Below are 19,243 nucleotides of genomic sequence, written 5' to 3' on the forward strand. Positions count from 1 at the left end.
CTCAATAAAGGACAGAAATCGTATGGACCTAACAGAAGAAGAAGATATTAAGAAGAGGTGGCAAGAATACACAGAAGAACTGTACAAAAAGGTCTTCATGACCCAGAAAACCACAATAGTGGTGTGATCACTCACCTAGAGCCAGACATCCTGGAATGCCAAGTCAAGTGGGCCTTAGGAAGCATCACTACGAACAATGCTAGTGGAGGTGATAGAATTCCAGTTGAGCTATTTCAAATCCTAAAAGATGATGCTGCAAAAGTGCTGCACTCCATATGCCAGCAAATTTGGAAAACTCAGCAGTGGCCACAGGACTGCAAAAGGTCAGTTTTTATTCCAATCCCAAAGAAAGGCAATGCCAAAGAATGTTCAAACTACCACACAATTGCATTCATCTCACATGCTAGCAAAGTAATGCTCAAAATTCTCTAAGCAAGGCTTCAACAGTACATGAACCACGAACTTCCAGATGTTCAAGCTGGATTTAGAAAAGGCAGAGGATTCAGACATCAAGTTGCCAACATCCATTTGATCATTGAAAAAGCAAGAGAATTCCAGAAAAACATTTACTTATGCTTTATTGAGTACGCCAAAGCCTTTGACTATGTGGATCACAACAAACTGTGGAAAATTCTTAAAGAGATGGGAATACCAGACCACCTTACCTGCCTCCTGAGAAAACTGTACACAGGCAAGAGGCAACAGTTAGAATCTGACGTGGAACAACAGCCTGGTTCCAAATAGGGAAAGGAGTATGTCAAGGCTTTTTATTGTCACCCTGCTTATTTAACTTATCTGCAGAGTACATCATGGGAAATGCCAGGTTAGATGAAGAACAAGCTGGAATCAAGATTGCTGGGAGAAATATCAATAACCTCAGATGTGCAGATGACACTACCCTTATGGCAGAAAGCAAAGAAGAACTAAAGAGCATCTTGATGAAAGTGAAAGAGGAGAGTGAAAAAGTTGGCTTGAAACTCAACATTCAGAAAACTAAGATCATGGCATCCAGTCCCATCACTTCATGGCAAATAGATGGGGAAACAATGGAAACAGCGACAGACTTTATTTTCTTGGGCTCCAAAATCACTGCACATGATGACTGCAGCCATGAAATTAAAAGATGCTTGCTCCTTGGAAGAAAAATTATGACCAACCTAGACAGCATATTAAAAAACAGAGATATTACTATGCCAACAAAGGTCCATCTAGTCAAAGCTATGGTTTTTCCAGTAGTCATGTATGGATGTGAGAGTTGGACCATAAAGAAAGCTGAGTGCTGAAGAATTGATGCTTTTGAACTGTGGTGTTGGAGAAGACTCTTGAGAGTCCCTTGGACCACAAGGAGATCAAACCAGCCAATCCTAAAGGAAATCAGTCCTGAATATTCATTGGAAGAATTGATGTTGAAGCTGAAACTCCAATACTTTGGCCATCTGATGTGAAGAACTAACTCATTGGAAAAGACCCTGATTCTGGGAACAACTGAAGGCAGAAGGTGAAGGGGAAGACAGAGGATGAGATGGTTGGATGGCATCACTGACTCGATGGACATGAACTTGAGCAAGCTCCAAGAGTTGGTGATGGACAGGGAGGCCTGGCATACTGTAGTCCATCAGGTCGCAAAGAGTTAGACACAACTGAGTGACTGAACTGAACTGACTGATAGCAAAACCACCACAATGTTGTAAAGTAATTAGCCTCCAATCAAAATAAATGAAATAATTTTTTTAAAAAAGAATGGGTCTAGACTGGAAGTTGCTCCTCTTTTTTTGAACGGCAGAATCCTTACTTTTCAGCTCTAGTCTATCTAATCGGAGAAGGCAATGGCAACCCACTCCAGTACTCTTGCCTGGAAAATCCCATGGACAGAGGAGCCTGGTAAGCTGCAGTCCATGGGGTCGCTAGGAGTCGGACACAACTGAGCGATTTCACTTTCACTTTTCACTTTCATGCATTGGAGAGGAAAATGGCAACCCACTCCAGTGTTCTTGACTGGAGAATCCAGGGACAGGGGAGCCTGGTGGGCTGCTGTCTATGGGGTCGCACAGATTCGGACACGACTGAAGTGAATTAGCAGCAGCAGCAGCAGTCTATCTAATAGTTCAGAGCTAAATTTTAAAAAGAAAGAAAAAAAGAAAGCAGCTGAAAGCCTCATTCTTGGATTCTACGGAGAGAAATCCCAGAAAGGAATTTTCTATATATCGAAGATAACTAATCCCTGCTTCCCTTCTCTAAAGCCTTGAGTCTTTATAGCAGAATCTAAACAGCTTGGAGGAGGCCAGCTCATCAGTAAAGATAAGATTCATGGAATAGGCAAGCCCCTCTTCCAAAGAGAGTGTGGGGATGCACTCTGCCCTCCTGCAGTCTGGGTGCCTCACAGTTTAATCCTAATGACCCAACTGCCTGGTGTGGTGGCGGGTCTTGTCACCGCTTTAGCCATAGAAAATGTGGTCAGGAAGAAATATTTCCCCAGACTAGTTTTCTAGGACTTTGTGTGTGACACCAAGGAGAAAACATTTTGTCAAGTTTATGTGCAGCTTCCCTGGTGTCTCAGACAGTAAAGAATCCACCTGCAGTGAGGAAGACCTGGGTTTGATCCCTGGGTTGGGAAGATTCTCTGGAGGAGGGCATGGCAACCCACTCCAGTATTCTTGCCTGGAGAATTCCCATGGACAGGGGAGCCTGGTGGGCTACAGTCCATGGAATCACAAAGAGTTGGACACAACTGATTGACTAAGCACAACAACATAAAGGAGTAATGCTGAATGGAAGCCCATGGAACGTTAACTGATTTATAAATATCTGGAATATTTCCATGAAACTTGAATCTCGTTTTGGATATTTAATGAGAATCCAGCTCACACACTCTCAAACTCTCTAAGAACTCTTTCTATGTCCTAGATCCTTTCTTCTAATATTTATTTTTAAAATTGAAAGCATTAGTCATTCAGTCATGTCTGACTCTTTGCAATCACATGTACTATAGCACACCAGGCTTCCCTGTACTTTACTGTCTCCTGGAGTTTGCTCAAATTCATGTCCTTTGAGTCGCTGATGGCATCCAACCATCTATCCTATGTGACCCCCTTCTCCTCTGATGTGAAGCATCAACTCACTAGAGAAGACTCTGATGCTGGGAAAGATTGAGAGCAGGAGAAGAAGGGTTGGTTTGGAACTTACTAAATTTGAGCTGCCTATTAGAAGCCCAAGTAAAGAAGTCAGGAAATCTGCTGATTCTAGGAGACAGGAGTATGGAGTTAAGGCAAGAGCTCCAGGTTGGAAATGTAAATTTAGACATTGTCAGTGTGTAGTTGGTACTTAAAGTCATGAAATTATCTGGAGAATAGCAGTAGATTATAAAAATAAGAGATCCAGGAACTGAGGCCTGAGAAGATATGACAAATACATTTGAAAGAAGGAGCTAGGGAAATGCTATTGTAACAGAGAAAGGATCCCTATTTCCAACCAACCCAAAGGCTTTGGGAAACAGGGATAAAGTGGATGGGACAGATGCCTAAACAATTGTCTTTATGCCTTTATTTCTCCTACCCAGAGGGCATCTTAACACAGACTGAAGATTCAATGAGATTTTCATTTTTGTGAATGGATCTATTAGCCACAAGTATCAGAAAGCCTAGATTCAAATGAGAATAAATGATAAGAGGACTATTTATATCATATGACAATAAACCTACAGGAAGAGTAGGGCAGGGAACAGCTTCCCTACAGTTCTCTTTCCTCTGCTCTCTCCCCAGCAGTGATTTAGAATTCAGGAAACTATCAAGATGGTCACACTACTCCTGGCTTCACAGCCAGACCACATCCAAGAACAGAAAAACAGACCACCTCTTCTAGTGTCTCAGAGTACAAAAGAACAGTTAAAATGGTGAGAAGCCAGAGAAGTCTATTTCAGTGAATGGCTGACATAGAAATCTACAACATAATCAGGAAGGGAGTGATTCAGAAGAATGTCCAGTGATGCCCTTGAGCCCCTTAAACATGGAAAAAATTTTCAAGTCCTTCCAAATTGCCTTCTTTTTAATTCTGTTGTTTGCCTTAATACAGTCAATCTTTCAAGGACATTACCAAATTCCTTCAAGCGTTGTTTTTTTTTTTTAGTTTCCTCCCTATGGACCTCCATCCCTTGCTCAAATTTATACCGATTGTTTTCTGAGCCTCCTACACAGCTATCATCATGGCAATGTACTTTATTATTCACCTGAGCATATTTCCTAGATCCCATAAGAAAATCTTTCCTAGAAATCTCCAAGAAGACATCCCTTCTTATTTTGTTGTCTAAAACTAGAGTCTACATCCACTCCAAAACCAACCAATCGCAAACAGGATAATCATCGCTAGACTAATAAAGGTTATTTATGATCCAGAGAACCCCTGGAGAAGGGAATGGCAACCCACTGAAGTATTCTTGCTTGGAGAATCCCATGGACAGAGGAGCCTGGAGGGATACAGTCCACGGGGTCGCAAAGAGTCGGATACAACTCAGCAACTGAGCATGTGGGCACATGATCCAGATATAGAATACCTCTCTGAGGAGATAATGTTTGAGAAAATCAATATTTGGGTATAAGAAAGAAAGAAAGAATTGGATACTAGTTAGGCAGTCAACAGTATCTGATGTGTTAATGATTAAAAAGATCTATTTAAAGCCAAAAAAATGATTCATGAATTACAGAAAGAAGAAAATAAAACTGTAAAAATTAAACAGCCATCTATTTTATTCCAAAAATTTCAACCTCGTGAAATATGAAATGACTGGGAGATTGATTTGGATTTTTAAAAATCACGTCTAGCACTAACATTTTTACTTCAATACTATTTTGATAAAAGAAAAAAAACCTGTGAATTGCTATTAAACATCATAAAATATCACTGCTCTACTTTAGAGAAATCTTAGTATTTAATGGTAATAATTTTAAGACATAAGCTGGTTGATGTAATATTTTAAACATTAAACTGCTGATTCCAGGTAAGTTTTGTTTTTGTTTTTTGAAGTTTTGTAGATTACACACACACACATGCCTGAGTGTAAATCCTCATTATATATAGGAATATATGTATGTATATACACACAGTGTGTGTATGCATGCTCAGTTGTGTCTGACTCTTTGTGACCCCATGGACTATAGCCCGCCAGACTCCTCTGCCCCTGGAATTTTCCAGGACAATCAATTCTTGATTCCAGGTAAATGTAAGGCCAAGTTTCAACTGATGGCAATCTGGTAGGTTTCAGACCATAGGTTACTAAGACTTATACCAGAAAATAGTGACCACCTGACTCTTAAAATGCAATATAATGGAACTACTGTTGAAGTGAGAGTACAGACAAGCCAGATTAATAGTAGATTAGATAGATGTGGGTGATGTCAGTCCCAAAAGTTTGTGATTTATCTTGTCTATTTTTCTCTCTTTCACTGCAAAAACTAAATTGGTGCTTATAAAAGCCATAAGTCATCCCTCCAAATCTCTTCTATTTCCTCATCAACCATGTATCCTAGGTCCTGTAGATTCTGACCTTTACTTTACTTCATTTGTTTCTAATTGGGTCTCTGTCACATCAATTGCATTTAAGAAGGCAATTTGCAGAAGGTGTAAAAACAACATGTTATACATGTGCAGAATTGTCATCTGAATAGGAAAGCTCCTTTCATAGAAAAATAACATTTCAAAAAAGAAATACATGGAACAATCTACTCTTTCTGTCTCTGGCTAAAGTGTTTTAGTTGCTCAGTCATGTCCGACTCTTTGTGACCCCAAGGACTGTAGTCCACCAGGCTCCTCTGTCCACAGAATTCTCCAGGGAAGAATACTAGAGTGGGTAGACATTCTCTTCTCCAGGAGATCTTCCTGACCCAGGGATCAAACCCAGGTCTCCTGCATTGCAAGTTAATTCTTTACCAACTGAGCTACCAGGCTAAGTGATGACTAAATATGACCCCTCATCCTTTTGTGACTGACAGGCCACTGACCTTAATATATCACTAAAATTGATTTTCTTTTGGACAAAGTGAATAGTGTGTTTGTTCTGTGCTTTCAATTTATATATGGTGTTTATTTCTTTGTTTTTATTAGTGTTGTTCCTGTTAATGAAAAATCATTCAGTAAATAAGATTATCACTATGCCAGTTATCAGATTTCTCTAGTAACATGAGGCTATCAGGTAATATATGAGAGTTCTTTCTCCCAGAGAAAATGTCTCTCACTAATTTTCACTTAGATATGAAACATTAATCTCACCTCAATTCTTTAAAGATAATTCCAAATTAATTATTAGGCTGCGCCAAGTAGAAGTGATACAAATCCTTTAAAGGGAAAAATGAATAAATTAATTGATATTTCATGAACTAGTCACCTGAACCTTTTCTTTCTGATTTAAAATAGCCCTCTCAAGTCAGAGCTTTTATAATTCATAAGAATTATTATATCGTTTTTCTTTGGAAGTTTAAGATGTAGAGAAGGAAACCCACGTCTGAAAGAAGCTATTATCACCTGACAAAATAACTTAGGGGACAATGATGAAGAAAATACTAATAAAAGTTCCCAAATTATGCATATTTAACCATCTTCCCTGAACCTTCTTGACTTCAAGCAGGTTATATATTATTGATTATCTGATGAATGAGTCATCATTAGACCTTAAGACGTTCCCACATGGAAAGCACCACTTTCGGCACCCCACATTGAATGTGTTATTTGAAACTTTCTATTTATGAAGAAATACTTTATCATTATTTAAAGCTCAAAGCCACCTCCATACACGTGAAAGTACCTCAGTCGTGTCCGACTCTTTGTGACCCCATGGACTGTAGTCCATGGAATTCTTCTGGCCAGAATACTGGAGTGGGTAGCCTTTCCCTTCTCCAGGGGATCTTCCCAACCCAGGGATCGAACCCAGGTCTCCCGCATTGCAGGTGGATTCTTTAGCAGCTGAGCCACAAGGGAAACCCAAGAATACTGGAGAGGGGAGCCTATCCCTTCTCCAGCAGATTTTCCCAACCCAGGAATTGAACCGCGATCTCCTGCATTGCAGGCAGATTCTTTACCAACTGAGCTATCAGGGAAGCCCTATGGCATACACATAGTCCAAAATCTTTAGCTTGGTGAAAATTTAATCAAATGACAATTTTAAACAAATACGTGTAGCTAAGAAGATCACAGAATGAGAGCTGAAGTGTGTGCTGGAGGCATGAGGCGTGGTATCATGTCTAGACAAAACTCTTGGAAAAACACACATCTGAAACAATGACTCGATCCATTGTGATGACAGACTCTGCCCTTTGCAATGAAAGCAGTGACCTGCTGTGGGTCAGAAAAGCCGTTCCTTCCTGAACAAAATATGAAGCAGTTTGTCACTCTGTTAACTGGTATTTCTCTTCACCATCCCATCGGTTGTGTTTCTTCTTACCTCTTGGCCTGTCAGGAGCGACTGCAGCCGCTATACAGTGACGCTGGCCCATCTCAGTCTGAATGAGGGGCAGTGTAACTCTTCTAGGCCTAGCAAATGTAAATATGAAAAGCACACCCCCAGCGCACTCCTAGCACACAGAAGTGAAGAGCTGGAGAGCTTTAGTTTGGCGACTGTACAGGGGGAGCGGACGACATAACCAAGAGAGAATGGATGGACAAGAAAAGACCCATTCGTTGTTGGTCTTGGCCCAGCAGAGCACTGAGTATGTTTTCCAAGTTTTTCCTAATTGTCTTTTTTTTCCCCTTATATAGTCTTTCTTAACACATCCAGTCTCTCAAGTGCATTACCAAACTTCCCTAAACTCTTGTTCCCCCTCTTCTTTCTCAGCCTGAACTGATGGCTCTCAGGGCCCCAGTCCAGCTGTCTACATGGGACTGTGCTTCACTTCCCTCCTGAGTGAGATCCACTGTTTCCTGGCTGTCATGTGTTATTCTTTCTTGATTTGCTTCCTGTTTTGTTCTTCTCCAATACAGGCTTCCCTGGCGGCTCAGATGGTAAAGAATCCACCTACAGTACGAGAGACCCAGGTTTGATCACTGGGTTGGGAAGATCCCCTGGAGAAGAGAATGGCTACCCACGCCAGTATTCTTGCCTGGAGAATCCCACGGACAGAGGAGCCTGGTGGGCTACAGTCCATGGAATCGCAAAGAGTCGAACACGACTAAGACACTAACGCTTTCACTTCCCATCTTTAAATAGGGCTTCCCAGGTGGCGCTAGTGGTAAAGAACCTGCCTGCCAATGTAGGAGACATAAGAGACCCAGGTTCCATCTCTGGGTCAGGAAGATACCCTGGAGGAGGGCATGACAACCCACTCCAGTATTCCTGCTTGGAGAATCCCATGGACAAAGGAGCCTAGTGGGCTACAGTCCATAGGGTCTGAAAGAGTCGGACATGATTGAAGCAACTTAGCACATTCCTTTAAACAAGCTCCTTAGGAAGTACAGTAGGTAAGCTTTCTGAGCCTTTAACTATCTGAAAATGTTATCTTATTATAGACATACCTCATTTTACTGTGTTTTACTTTCTTGTTTTTCTCAAATATTGCATTTTTTTTTTTTTTTTTTTTACAAACTGAAGGTTTGGACAGGGCTTCCCTGATAGCTCAGTTGGTAAAGAATCTGCCTGCAATTCGGGAGACCCCAGTTCAATTCCTGGGCTGGGAAGATCTGCTGGAGAAGGGCTAGGCTACCCATCCCAGTATTCTTGGGCTTCCCTCATGGCTCAGCTGGTAAAGAATCCACCTGCAATGTGGGAGACCTGGGTTCAATCCGTGGGTTGGGAAGATATCCTGGAGAAGAGAAATACAACCCACTCCAGTATTCTGGCCTGGAGAATTCCATGGACAAGAAAAGACCCAGAATTGGCCTTGGCCCAGGAAAGTACTGTTGCATCAGAAAAGCCTGTCAATGCCTTTTTTCTAATAGCATTTGCTCATTTCACATCTCTAGGCCACATTTTAGTTATTCTCATAATATTTCAGGCTTTTTCATTATTATTAAATTTGTTGGGGATCTTTGATGTTACTACAACAACTCACCGAAGCCTCAGCTGATGATTAGCACTTTTACTGATAAAGTATTTTTTAATTAAGGTATGTACATTATTTTTTTAAGACACAACGCTATTGCCCTCTCCATAAATTACTATAGTGTAAACATAACTTTTGTATGAAAACAAAAAAATTCGTGGGGCTTCACTTTAGTGATGTTCATTTATTGCAGTGCTCTGGAACTGAACCTATTGATATGTCCAAGGTCTGCTTGTATACATTTGATTTAAAGTTTGAGGGGACATAGGGACTTCCCTGTTGGTCCAGTGGTTAAGACTCTGAGCTCCCAGTGCAGGGGCCTTAGGTTTGACCACTGATTGGGGAACTAAGATCCCACACGCTCAGTACGGCCAAAATAATAATAATAAAGCTTGATTTTGTGTGTGCTCAGTCACTCAGTCGTGTTCAACTCTTTGTGACCCCATGGACTGTAGCCCACCAGACTTATCTGTCCATTGGATTATCCAGGCAAGAATCCTGGAGTCGATAGCCATTCCCTTCTCCAAGAAAAGTGTTCTAAAGGCTTTACAAATAGTCACACATGGAATCCTCCTAAAAAGCCTGTTAGGACCTTCCTGTTATTAACTTCACTGTAAAGATAAGAAGACTGAGGCACAGAGCCAATAAACTATCCATAAACAACTCACATCTGGTAAATGGCTTGTTCAGAATTTTAGGATTTGCTCTCAAGGACTCTTGTTTGGATATCTTAAGCACTAAGCTATGCTGTCTCTCAAAGGCTAAACATATCAGACTGCTTAAACACTGCCTTGCACAGTGGAGATCCAATTAGCATTTGAGCATTGCAAATGAATAAATAGTCTATGTGAAAATGTGATGCTGTTTATACTCCCTCCTCAATTAATGTATTCCTTCCTAAATTGTCTAAGTTCTTATCTACTTACCACTCGATACATTGGGAGCCTTCTGTAAGTGTTAAGTTGATGCTGTTTATGCTGCTGACACTGCTGTAAACTTTGAAGAGTCATGATGCCCTGGAAAGAAAACCACCCACTTATTTCATTAGTTAACTCAAAACAAGTCCCCCTCTATTTTACAAATAGATCAAAATAGGATAAGTGCTCAAGAGTATAAAATTTCCAAAAGACCAAGATGCCAGGTGTTCTTTTCCATCATAATAATGTGTGGCTTGACTAATATTTGATTCTGAACCTTCCCCCTTTTTACTGGATTTTGGTTTTAAATAATAAAAAACTTAACCAAGGTTTTACTTTGAAGTATTACTTTTGAACTCTTCATGTCCACTTTCACAGTCATTCGATGCCATTGCACCTTTTATCTGCTCCAACCCAGAGACAGTGCCTACCCTAGGCCCACATAACCTTCATCCCACATGACCTAAGTTCCAGTCTTACTTCTGACACTTAGTAGCTGTGGGACCTGACACGAATGGCCCCCCTTTCTGAAACTCAGATTGTTCATTTATAAAGGAGTAATGATAACTCCTGTCTTGCATATCTTCTGTGAAAATAAGAAGCAACACACATGAAGGACTTGATCCATAATATGTATTCAATTAATAGGACATCTATCTCAGTAGTGTCTGAAGGAAAAAAAAAAGTGCACTATGTCTTTAGATGCAAATGGCCAAACTGAACATTTTGCTGTAAAGTACTTCTTCCAAAGTCTGAAAAAAAATTAAGAGATGATTCCTGGAGTAAAGTTCCTGTATTCCAAACTATGAAAATGATTCTTAACTTTTCAAAAGTGAGATTTGTTAAAGTGCTCAGTTGGGATGAAATCAAGCAAAGTGAAATACTAAGCAAATTTTAAAGATTTCCTCCCAAATGCAGATTTCTAAACATAATTATTGACTGTGTCAATATTCTCCCTTTGTCCATACTAACAACCACATTTTAAAAAATTCTCAAACACTTACTATTCAAATAAACATGTTCAGGGACTTCCCTGGTGACCTAGTGGCTAACTCCTAATGCAGGGGTCCAAGTTCAATCCCTGGTTGGGGAACTAGATTCCTTATTTCTCAACTGAGGATCTTGCGGGCTGCAACTAAGACCCAGTACAGACAAATAAATAAATAAAATATATACAAGTTCAGATTCTCTTTTGGGGAAGACCTTCAAGGCTTCAGTCCTTCTATGAAAAGTTAAACTATTCTGGAGGTCCCTGGGTAATTAATTTCTTCCAACTTGTTAATTAAGAAACTGTATAAGATACACCAAAGACTATTTAAGCACACTACTATGAAAGATCTGCTTTTTCTAAGTTTGACCTTGCTTTCAAGTGTCTTAAGAGAGAGTCTGAATTGTTTATAAATGAATGGTTCTGGTCTTTGAAATTCTCCGCTTAATTAACAGGAAGCCAATGGAACCTATAGGGCTGAATTCAAGACAGAAAACTGGTGTCTCTTCACATGTTAAGAACAATGCCTGGTAAATGAGTATTTTTTCCCCTGCGCAGTCATACACTTGCATCCCATGCTCTTTTTTACATTACTGATAAGGCAGCATTCCCAGTTAGGTCAATGGAATCAAAGACTCATGAATGCATTCAAGTCTTCCTTCCAACAAACCCTCCCCACTTTTGTGCATATACATAAATACTCTCAGAATTCCTTTCACAGGCAAGAGAGAAAATGTCTGATTCAACACTAACATCAAAAAGGAACATTAGGAAGACAGCATTCAGGCTTGGATACACATGGTATGAAAGGCAGTGATGCTAGAAGTGTCTATGGCTGGTAATCCTTTTTTCTGTGTGTGTGTGGTGGAAGAGGTGGTGTTGTTAAGACAAACTCATTGACAGAAACACCAATACTCTAGAGTAGTCTTTACAAATTGCTTGCATAAACGCATTTACTTTCACAAGGTATATTCTAATTTAGATTTTGTCTTAAATTTAGTTTTACCAAATATCCTCAATTGTAAAACTATCTAAATATAAATATTTAAGTAAAACACATAATATTGAATCATCAAAATAAAACCTTTGACCAAATAGTTCTTTTACTGACAATTAGACTAAGGAATTAGTCTAATCCAAAATGAGCTCAAACAAAAACCCAGTGTTCATCATCATATAAAACATAACAATGAAAACTTAGGTATAACATATTTATTTATGGGTATCATTTAAATTAGTCAAGATAAATCTTTGCTATGATGGAATACTACAGAGCAATAAAATTTTTAAATACAGTTTCCAAAAATATTATTGATGCAAGGAAATGTTAATATAAATAAAATATGTGTAAAATAATACTATAGTATGGTCCAAATTAAACATATCTCATATATATTTGTATACACCTGTGACCTGGAATATTAGGTCCATGAATCAAGGCAAATTGGAAGCGGTCAAACAGGAGATGGCAAGAGTGAACATCGACATTCTAGGAATCAGCGAACTAAAATGGACTGGAATGGGTGAATTTAACTCAGATGACCATTATATCTACTAATGTGGGCAAGAATCCCTTAGAAGAAATAGAGTAGCCCTCATAGTCAACAAAAGAGTCTGAAATGCAGTACTTGAATGCAATCTTAAAAATGACAGAATGATCTCTGTTCGTTTCCAAGGCAAACCATTCAATATCATAGAATTCCAAGTCTATGCCCTGACCAGTAATGCTGAAGAAGCTGAAGTTGAATGCTTCTGTGAAGACCTACAAGACCTTCTAGAACTAAAACCAAAAAAAGATGACCTTTTCATTATAGGGGACTGGAATGCAAAAGTAGGAAGTCAAGAAACACCTGGTATAACAGGCAAATTTGGCCTTGGAGTACACAATGAAGCAGGGCAAAGGCTAATAGAGTTCTGCCAAGAGAATGCACTGGTCATAGCAAACACCCTCTTCCAACAACACAAGAGAAGACTCTACACGGGGACATCACCAGATGGTCAATACCAAAATCAGATTGATTATATTCTTTGCAGCCAAAGATGGAGAAGCTCTGTACAGTCAGCAAAAACAATACCAGAAGCTTACTATGGCTCAGATCATGAACTCCTTATTGTTAAATTCAGACTTAAATTGAAGAAAGCAGGGAAAACCACTAGACCATTCAGGTATGACCTAAATCAAATCCCTTACAATTATACAGTGGAAGTGACAAATAGACACCAGGGATTAGATCTGATAGACAGAGTGACTGAAGAACTATGGATGGAGGTTCATGCCATTGTACAGGAGGCAGGTATCCAGACCATCCCCAAGAAAAAGAAGTACAAAAAGACAAAATGGCTGTCTGAGGAGGCCTTACAAATAGCTGTGAAAAGAAGAGAAGTGAAAGGCAAAGGAGAAAAGGAAAGATATACCCATTTGAATGCAGAGTTCCAAAGAATAGCAAGGAGAGATAAGAAAGCCTTTCTCAGTGAACAGTACAAAGAAATAGAGGAAAATAATAGAATGGGAAAGACTAGAGATCTCTTCAAGAAAATCAGAGATACCAAGGGAACAAAATTTCAAGCAAAGATGGGCACAATAAAGGACAGAAATCGTATGGACCTAACAGAAGCAGAAGTTGTTAAGAAGAGGTGGCAAGAATACACAGAAGAACTGTACAAAAAGATCTTCACAACCTAGATAATCACGATGGTGTGATCACTCACCTAAAGCCAGACATCCTGGAATGCGAAGTCAAGCGGGCCTTAGGAAGCATCACTACAAACAAAGCTAGTGGAGGTGACGGAATTTTAGTTGAGCTATTTCAAATCCTAAAAGATGATGCTGTGAAAGTGCTTCACTCCATATGCCAGCAAATCTGGAAAACTCAGCAGTGGCCGCAGGACTAGAAAAGGTCAGTTTTCATTCCAATCCCAAAGAAAGACAATGCCAAGAATGCTCAAACTACCACACAATTGCACTCATCTCACACACTAGCAAAGTAATGCTCAAAATTCTCCAAGCCAGACTTCAACAGTAAGTGAACCATGAACTTCCAGATGTTCAAGCTAGATTTAGAAAAAGCAGAGGAACCAGAGATCAAATTGCCAACATCCATATGATCATTGAAAAAGCGAAAGATTTCCAGAAAAACATCTACTTCTGCGTTATTGACTACACTAAAGCCTTTGACTATGTGAGTGAAAGTGATGTCGCTCAGTCATATCCGACTCTTTGCGACCCCATGGACTGTAGCCTACCAGACTCCTCCATCCATGCGATTTTCCAGGCAGGAATACTGGAGTGGGTTGCCATTTCCTTCTCCAGAGGATCTTCCCGACCCAGGGATCGAACTGGGTCTCCCACATTGTAGGCAGACGCTTTACTGTCTGAGCCATCGGGAAAGTCCTTGACTGTGTGGATCACAACAAACTGTGGAAAATTCTGAAAGAGATGGGAATACCAGACCACCTGACCTGCCTCTTGAGAAATCTGTATGCAGGTCAGGAAGCAACAGGTAGAACTGGATATGGAACAATAGACTGGTTTCAAATAGGAAAAGGAGTACATCAAGGCTGTATACTGTCACCCTGCTTATTTAACTTATATGCAGAGTGCATCATGCCAAATGCCGGACTGGGTGAAGCACAAGCTGGAATTAAGATTGCCAGGAGAAATATCAATAATCTCAGATATGCAGATGACACCACCCTTAATGGCAGAAAGTGAAGAAGAACTAAAGAGCCTCTTGATGAAACTGAAAGAGGAGAGTGAAAAAGTTGGCTTAAAACTCAACATTCAGAAAACTAAGATCATGACATCTGGTCCCATCACTTTTGGCAGATGGATGGGGAAACAGTGGAAACAGTGACAGACCTTATTTTGGGGGGCTCCAAAATCACAGCAGATGGTGACTGCGGCCATGAAATTAAAAGATGCTTGCTTCTTGGAAGAAAAATCATGACCAACCTAGATAACATATTAAAAAGCAGAGACATTACTTTGCCAACAAAGGTCCGTCTAGTCAAAGCTGTGGTTTTTCCAGTAGTCATGTATGGAGTGAGAGTTGGACTATAAAGAAAGCTGAGAGCCAAAGAATTGATGCTTTTGAACTCTGGTGTTGGAGGAGACTCTAGAGAGTCCCTTGGACTGCAAGGAGTTCCAACCAGTCCATCCTGAAGGAAGGCAGTCCTGAATATTCACTGGAAGGACTGACACAGAAGCTGAAACTCCAATATTTGGGCCACCTGATGCAAAGAAATGACTCATTTGAAAGGACCTTGATGATGGGAAAGATTGAAGATGGGAGAAGAAGGAGATGACAGCGGATGAGATGGCTGTTTGGCATCGCCGACTCAATGAACATGAGTTTGGGTAAACTCCAGGAGTTGGTGATGGACAGGGAGGCCTGGCGTGCTGCAGTCCATGGGGTCACAAAGAGTCGGACATGACTGAGTGACTGAACTGACTGACTGTCTGACTAACTGATAACCTACAACATATAAATATATTTATTAGTTTATATATATAAATACGTAAGTGCATAATCTATGTGAAACTCCTAAAGGATATATACCAATGTCAGTAGTGCTATTTCTGAACTATGCAATTAGAGAAAATATTTAATGTTTTTCTTTTTATGTCACTGTATGTTCCATGAGCTGTCCAATGAATCTGCATATTTTCAATGAAAAATACTTTTTTATTTAGGAAAAAAATCCTGAGTTGTACATGGAAATCATAAATCCCCAGAAGCATTTGTGCAAGTCAGATAGCTACTTACCTTCTGACCTCCATCCTCTGTCTTTGTTAGCAGAGCAGTAGAGGGAGCTCCATGCTGCCTGGAATTACTAGTTCCCCTTGTTGCCGGGCAGAGTCATGTGGCCAAGTCTATGCCAATGAAATGTGAGCAGAAATGCTGTATGCAGCCTCTTGGAAACCTCTTTAATGGAAGCTGATAGGAGAAGCATATTTTTGGTGTGTCTTTCTGCATTTCCTCCTCCTCATGGCCTTCAATGAAAAGGCCTTGCAGATGGAGGCCAACTAAAATGCGGGCGCTTATTAGCCCCAGAGGAAAGCTAGATTCCTATCGGCCACGAAGCCACAGTACCAGCCTTGCTGCTGCTGCTGCTGCTAAGTCACTTCAGTCGTGTCCGACTCTGTGCGACCCCATAGACGGCAGCCCACCACGCTCCCCCGTCCCTGGGATTCTCCAGGCAAGAACACTGGAGTGGGTTGCCATTTCCTTCTCCAATGCATGAAAGTGAAAAGTGAAAGTGAAGTTGCTCAGTCGTGTCCGACTCCCAGCGACCCCATGGACTGCAGCCTACCAGGCTCCTCCGTCCATGGGATTTTCCAGGCAAGAGTACTGGAGTAGGTTGCCATTGTACCAGCCTTAGACTTCTTTAATGAACAAGAGAAATAAACTTGTGTCTCATTTCAGCTCTCTTATTTGGGGATTTCTTCCTTCTGTGCAACTGCTATAAGCTCACTCTACCAACACTGGCCCATGCAAAACATCAGCCATTACACCAAGGGGCAGTAGTAAGAGTAAAAATTTCTTTAGCAAATGTCAGAAAAATCGATATTTTATTTGGCCATAGAGAACCAAAGCAGAAAAGAAAAACAAGCAGTAGGCCCCACATGGTAACAAGCCCTGGAGCTACTTACAAGAAATTTGAAGATACCTTCCCACCTAGCAGGTAGGCATTATTGACTGGTAATATTCTTGCTACAGCTCACTAAATCCTCAAATGGCATGACTCCATCCATCAATTTAGTCTTCCTGACAGACAAGTAGAAATCCCTAAGGATTCTTTTCTTTCAAACTTTCCACATAACTGTAATATAAAATTAATAGTTTTTGTGATCTGATCACTTCTTGGCAGGGTGCAGTTTCCTTCTTGCAAACTATACAATTTCATGTTTAATTACTGTATTACAGTATTTTTAATTACTTAAATTTTATTAAGTTCTAATGAAATTTCAGAAGTGAAATCTATACTAGATTTAATTTTTTATTATTTAATTGTATGACTTCTTCCTCTGGGACTTTGGGTTTCATTTGTCTGATAGTTTGAGTCTAAAGTTTTTAAAACACAATGCAACATTTTTAGTATCTTATTCCAAATGATAGCACAATTCAGTGTTTCTCCTATTTCCATTCCATCAAACTTTGCCCCTCTGCCCCAAACTTACCATATACATTTATCAAGCTCAACAGCTGGTTTTCTGCCTTGTTTTTCTAATATGCATTCTGGTTCACTCCCTGGGGATGAACTTATTTGTTAAATTCTTTTCTATAGGTTGGAGAAGGAAATGGCAACCCACTCTAGTATTCTTGCCTGGAGAATCCCATGGCAGAGGAGCCTGGCAGGCTACAGTCCATGGGGTCGCAAAGAGTCGGACATGACTGAGCAACTTAACAGTTTTGTATAGGTAGTTAAATCTTGAAGTCTGGTCCTTACTGGGTGCTGAACCTCTTCTTCATACCCCCAGTGACTGGATAGTGCTCCAGATAAAACTGGGACAGTTGCTCTGCCTGACCTACATCTATGTCTATGGCACTCAGAGACAGCTCAGCCAAAAAAAACCCATGGTCACCATAGCCCTGAGGGTATCACGTTTCAACCACTCTCTGCTCATCTCTAGAGCTATTTGCTCTGGTCACTGCTGAGATTCTAACTTTCCTTGCAGACACACTCATCAAAGAAATGATCACCTACAATACCAATTTTTCCTTCACTGAATTTGTGAATCAGTCACAGTAAGACAATTATACTTTGGTAATAATACCAAAATCTTAATGGCTTAAACTCTCCAGGACTGCAGTCTTCTAAATGGCCCACCTTTATCAATAAATGATTCTGCAGTAACCAAGGAAGGAGAGAGGAGGGGGAAATAATGCAGAGTCACACACCAGCTCTTCAGTGTTTCATTAGCCAAAAGTAAATCATGGACATGCTTGACTCCAAGGGGCTGAGGGTGTTAATCCTTCAGTAAACCCAGAATGAGAGGAGAACCATAAGTTACAATATTTACATCATTCATTCCCATTAGCATCATACCATCATCATAACAGCCTTTATTAAAAATGACCATAACAAAATAATAATTGCTAACATACTTATTGAGCACTATTCTGTGCCTTATGACCAGACACTGTGATGAGCACTTTACATAAATATCTTACTTAATCTTAGATAATCCTATGCACAAATAAAACACTTTCAGGGATGAAATTGGGGTTCAGACAATGTCAGCAACTTGCCAAAGGTCACAAAGCTAGTAAGTGACAGATTCAGAATTTAACCGATATTTTATGGATCTAAAGACTTTGAAATTAGCATGACTGAATATTTATGGATAGCAATCAGAAAGAAATCGTGTTATCTACATTCAAAGCCCTAGTAGTCTTGCCTCTGGGTATATAACTTCTAGGAGAGGTTGCTGGTGTGCTACCTAAAGGAAACCAAGCTGGACCAACACAAATGAAAAGATTCAAGTTTATTAAAGACTGGGTGAGAGGATGAGGTGAGTTTCAGTTGAAGAAAGATTAATCCTGGGGACAATACTCTCTTGTGACTTTCTCTATCTCACTATTGGCTGCCCATAGTCTTTTCAAATGTGTATCAGGGTATCCTACCTTTCTATATAGCCTTAGGAGAAAGAAAATCCTGTAGAAATCCACCATTGGATTTGCAACAAGGTGTCACTGGTGACTTGAAAAGTGCAGCTTTCTCCAATTTCATTGGAATAATGGTGGCCAGTGCTTGACTGGGGAATGGCTCAAGAGTAAAAGCAAATCACAAAAGAACCTCCACAAGTTCCCACCATCACATCTCCCAGAGTATATAGAGTGCCTATATACTCTGCTTTCCCTCCTGTTTCCAGAGGTAAATTCTCCATGCTCCAAGCAAAAGCCAATCCCTTCACATGCCCTTTACTGGAAAAAAGTCCTCAAAAGAGTTATCTAAACTCACAGCCTCCAACTTCTTCCTTCTTTCTCTCTTGAACCCATTCACTAATCAAGCATTGGCCACCATCATTCCAATGAAACTACACTTCTCAAGTCACTGATAGCATTATAGCTTAGCCTCCATGATGATAGCTTACACCTTGTCTTGGGATCCCAGACAAGCCCCCAAGATGATAGATGAAACCTTACAGTATTTTGGTGGATTCAAGGTCTCTGAAGAAGAAGATTTAACTCCGGGACCAAAGACAGTCTCAGTCACCCAGAGCTTTGTGTAGTAGAAATTTTCTTAAAGTGATAGTGACAGAAAAAACTTCTAACATAGACATCAGAAGCAGGTAGAAAGACCCCGCCTCACTA

At 40.2% G+C, this 19,243-nt stretch overlaps 1 protein-coding gene and 1 long non-coding RNA gene across 2 annotated transcripts in view; both read right to left on the bottom strand.

Moving 5' to 3' along the window:
• The window catches only part of LOC145534435 (uncharacterized), a 289,357-nt gene that overhangs the window by 240,147 nt on the left and 29,967 nt on the right, over positions 1–19,243 (bottom strand). Inside the window, exon 3 of the long non-coding RNA XR_014074591.1 lies at positions 9,947–10,036. This is a non-coding gene — a long non-coding RNA (uncharacterized LOC145534435). The remainder of the gene's footprint in view (positions 1–9,946; positions 10,037–19,243) is intronic.
• The window catches only part of METTL4 (methyltransferase 4, N6-adenosine), a 334,285-nt gene that overhangs the window by 18,467 nt on the left and 296,575 nt on the right, over positions 1–19,243 (bottom strand). The gene's annotated exons all lie outside the window — the stretch shown is intronic.

Source organism: Giraffa tippelskirchi, chromosome 14 (assembly GCF_054371585.1).
Source record: "Giraffa tippelskirchi isolate mGirTip1 chromosome 14, T2T-mGirTip1v1.2.pri, whole genome shotgun sequence".
Classification (NCBI taxonomy): domain Eukaryota; kingdom Metazoa; phylum Chordata; class Mammalia; order Artiodactyla; family Giraffidae; genus Giraffa; species Giraffa tippelskirchi.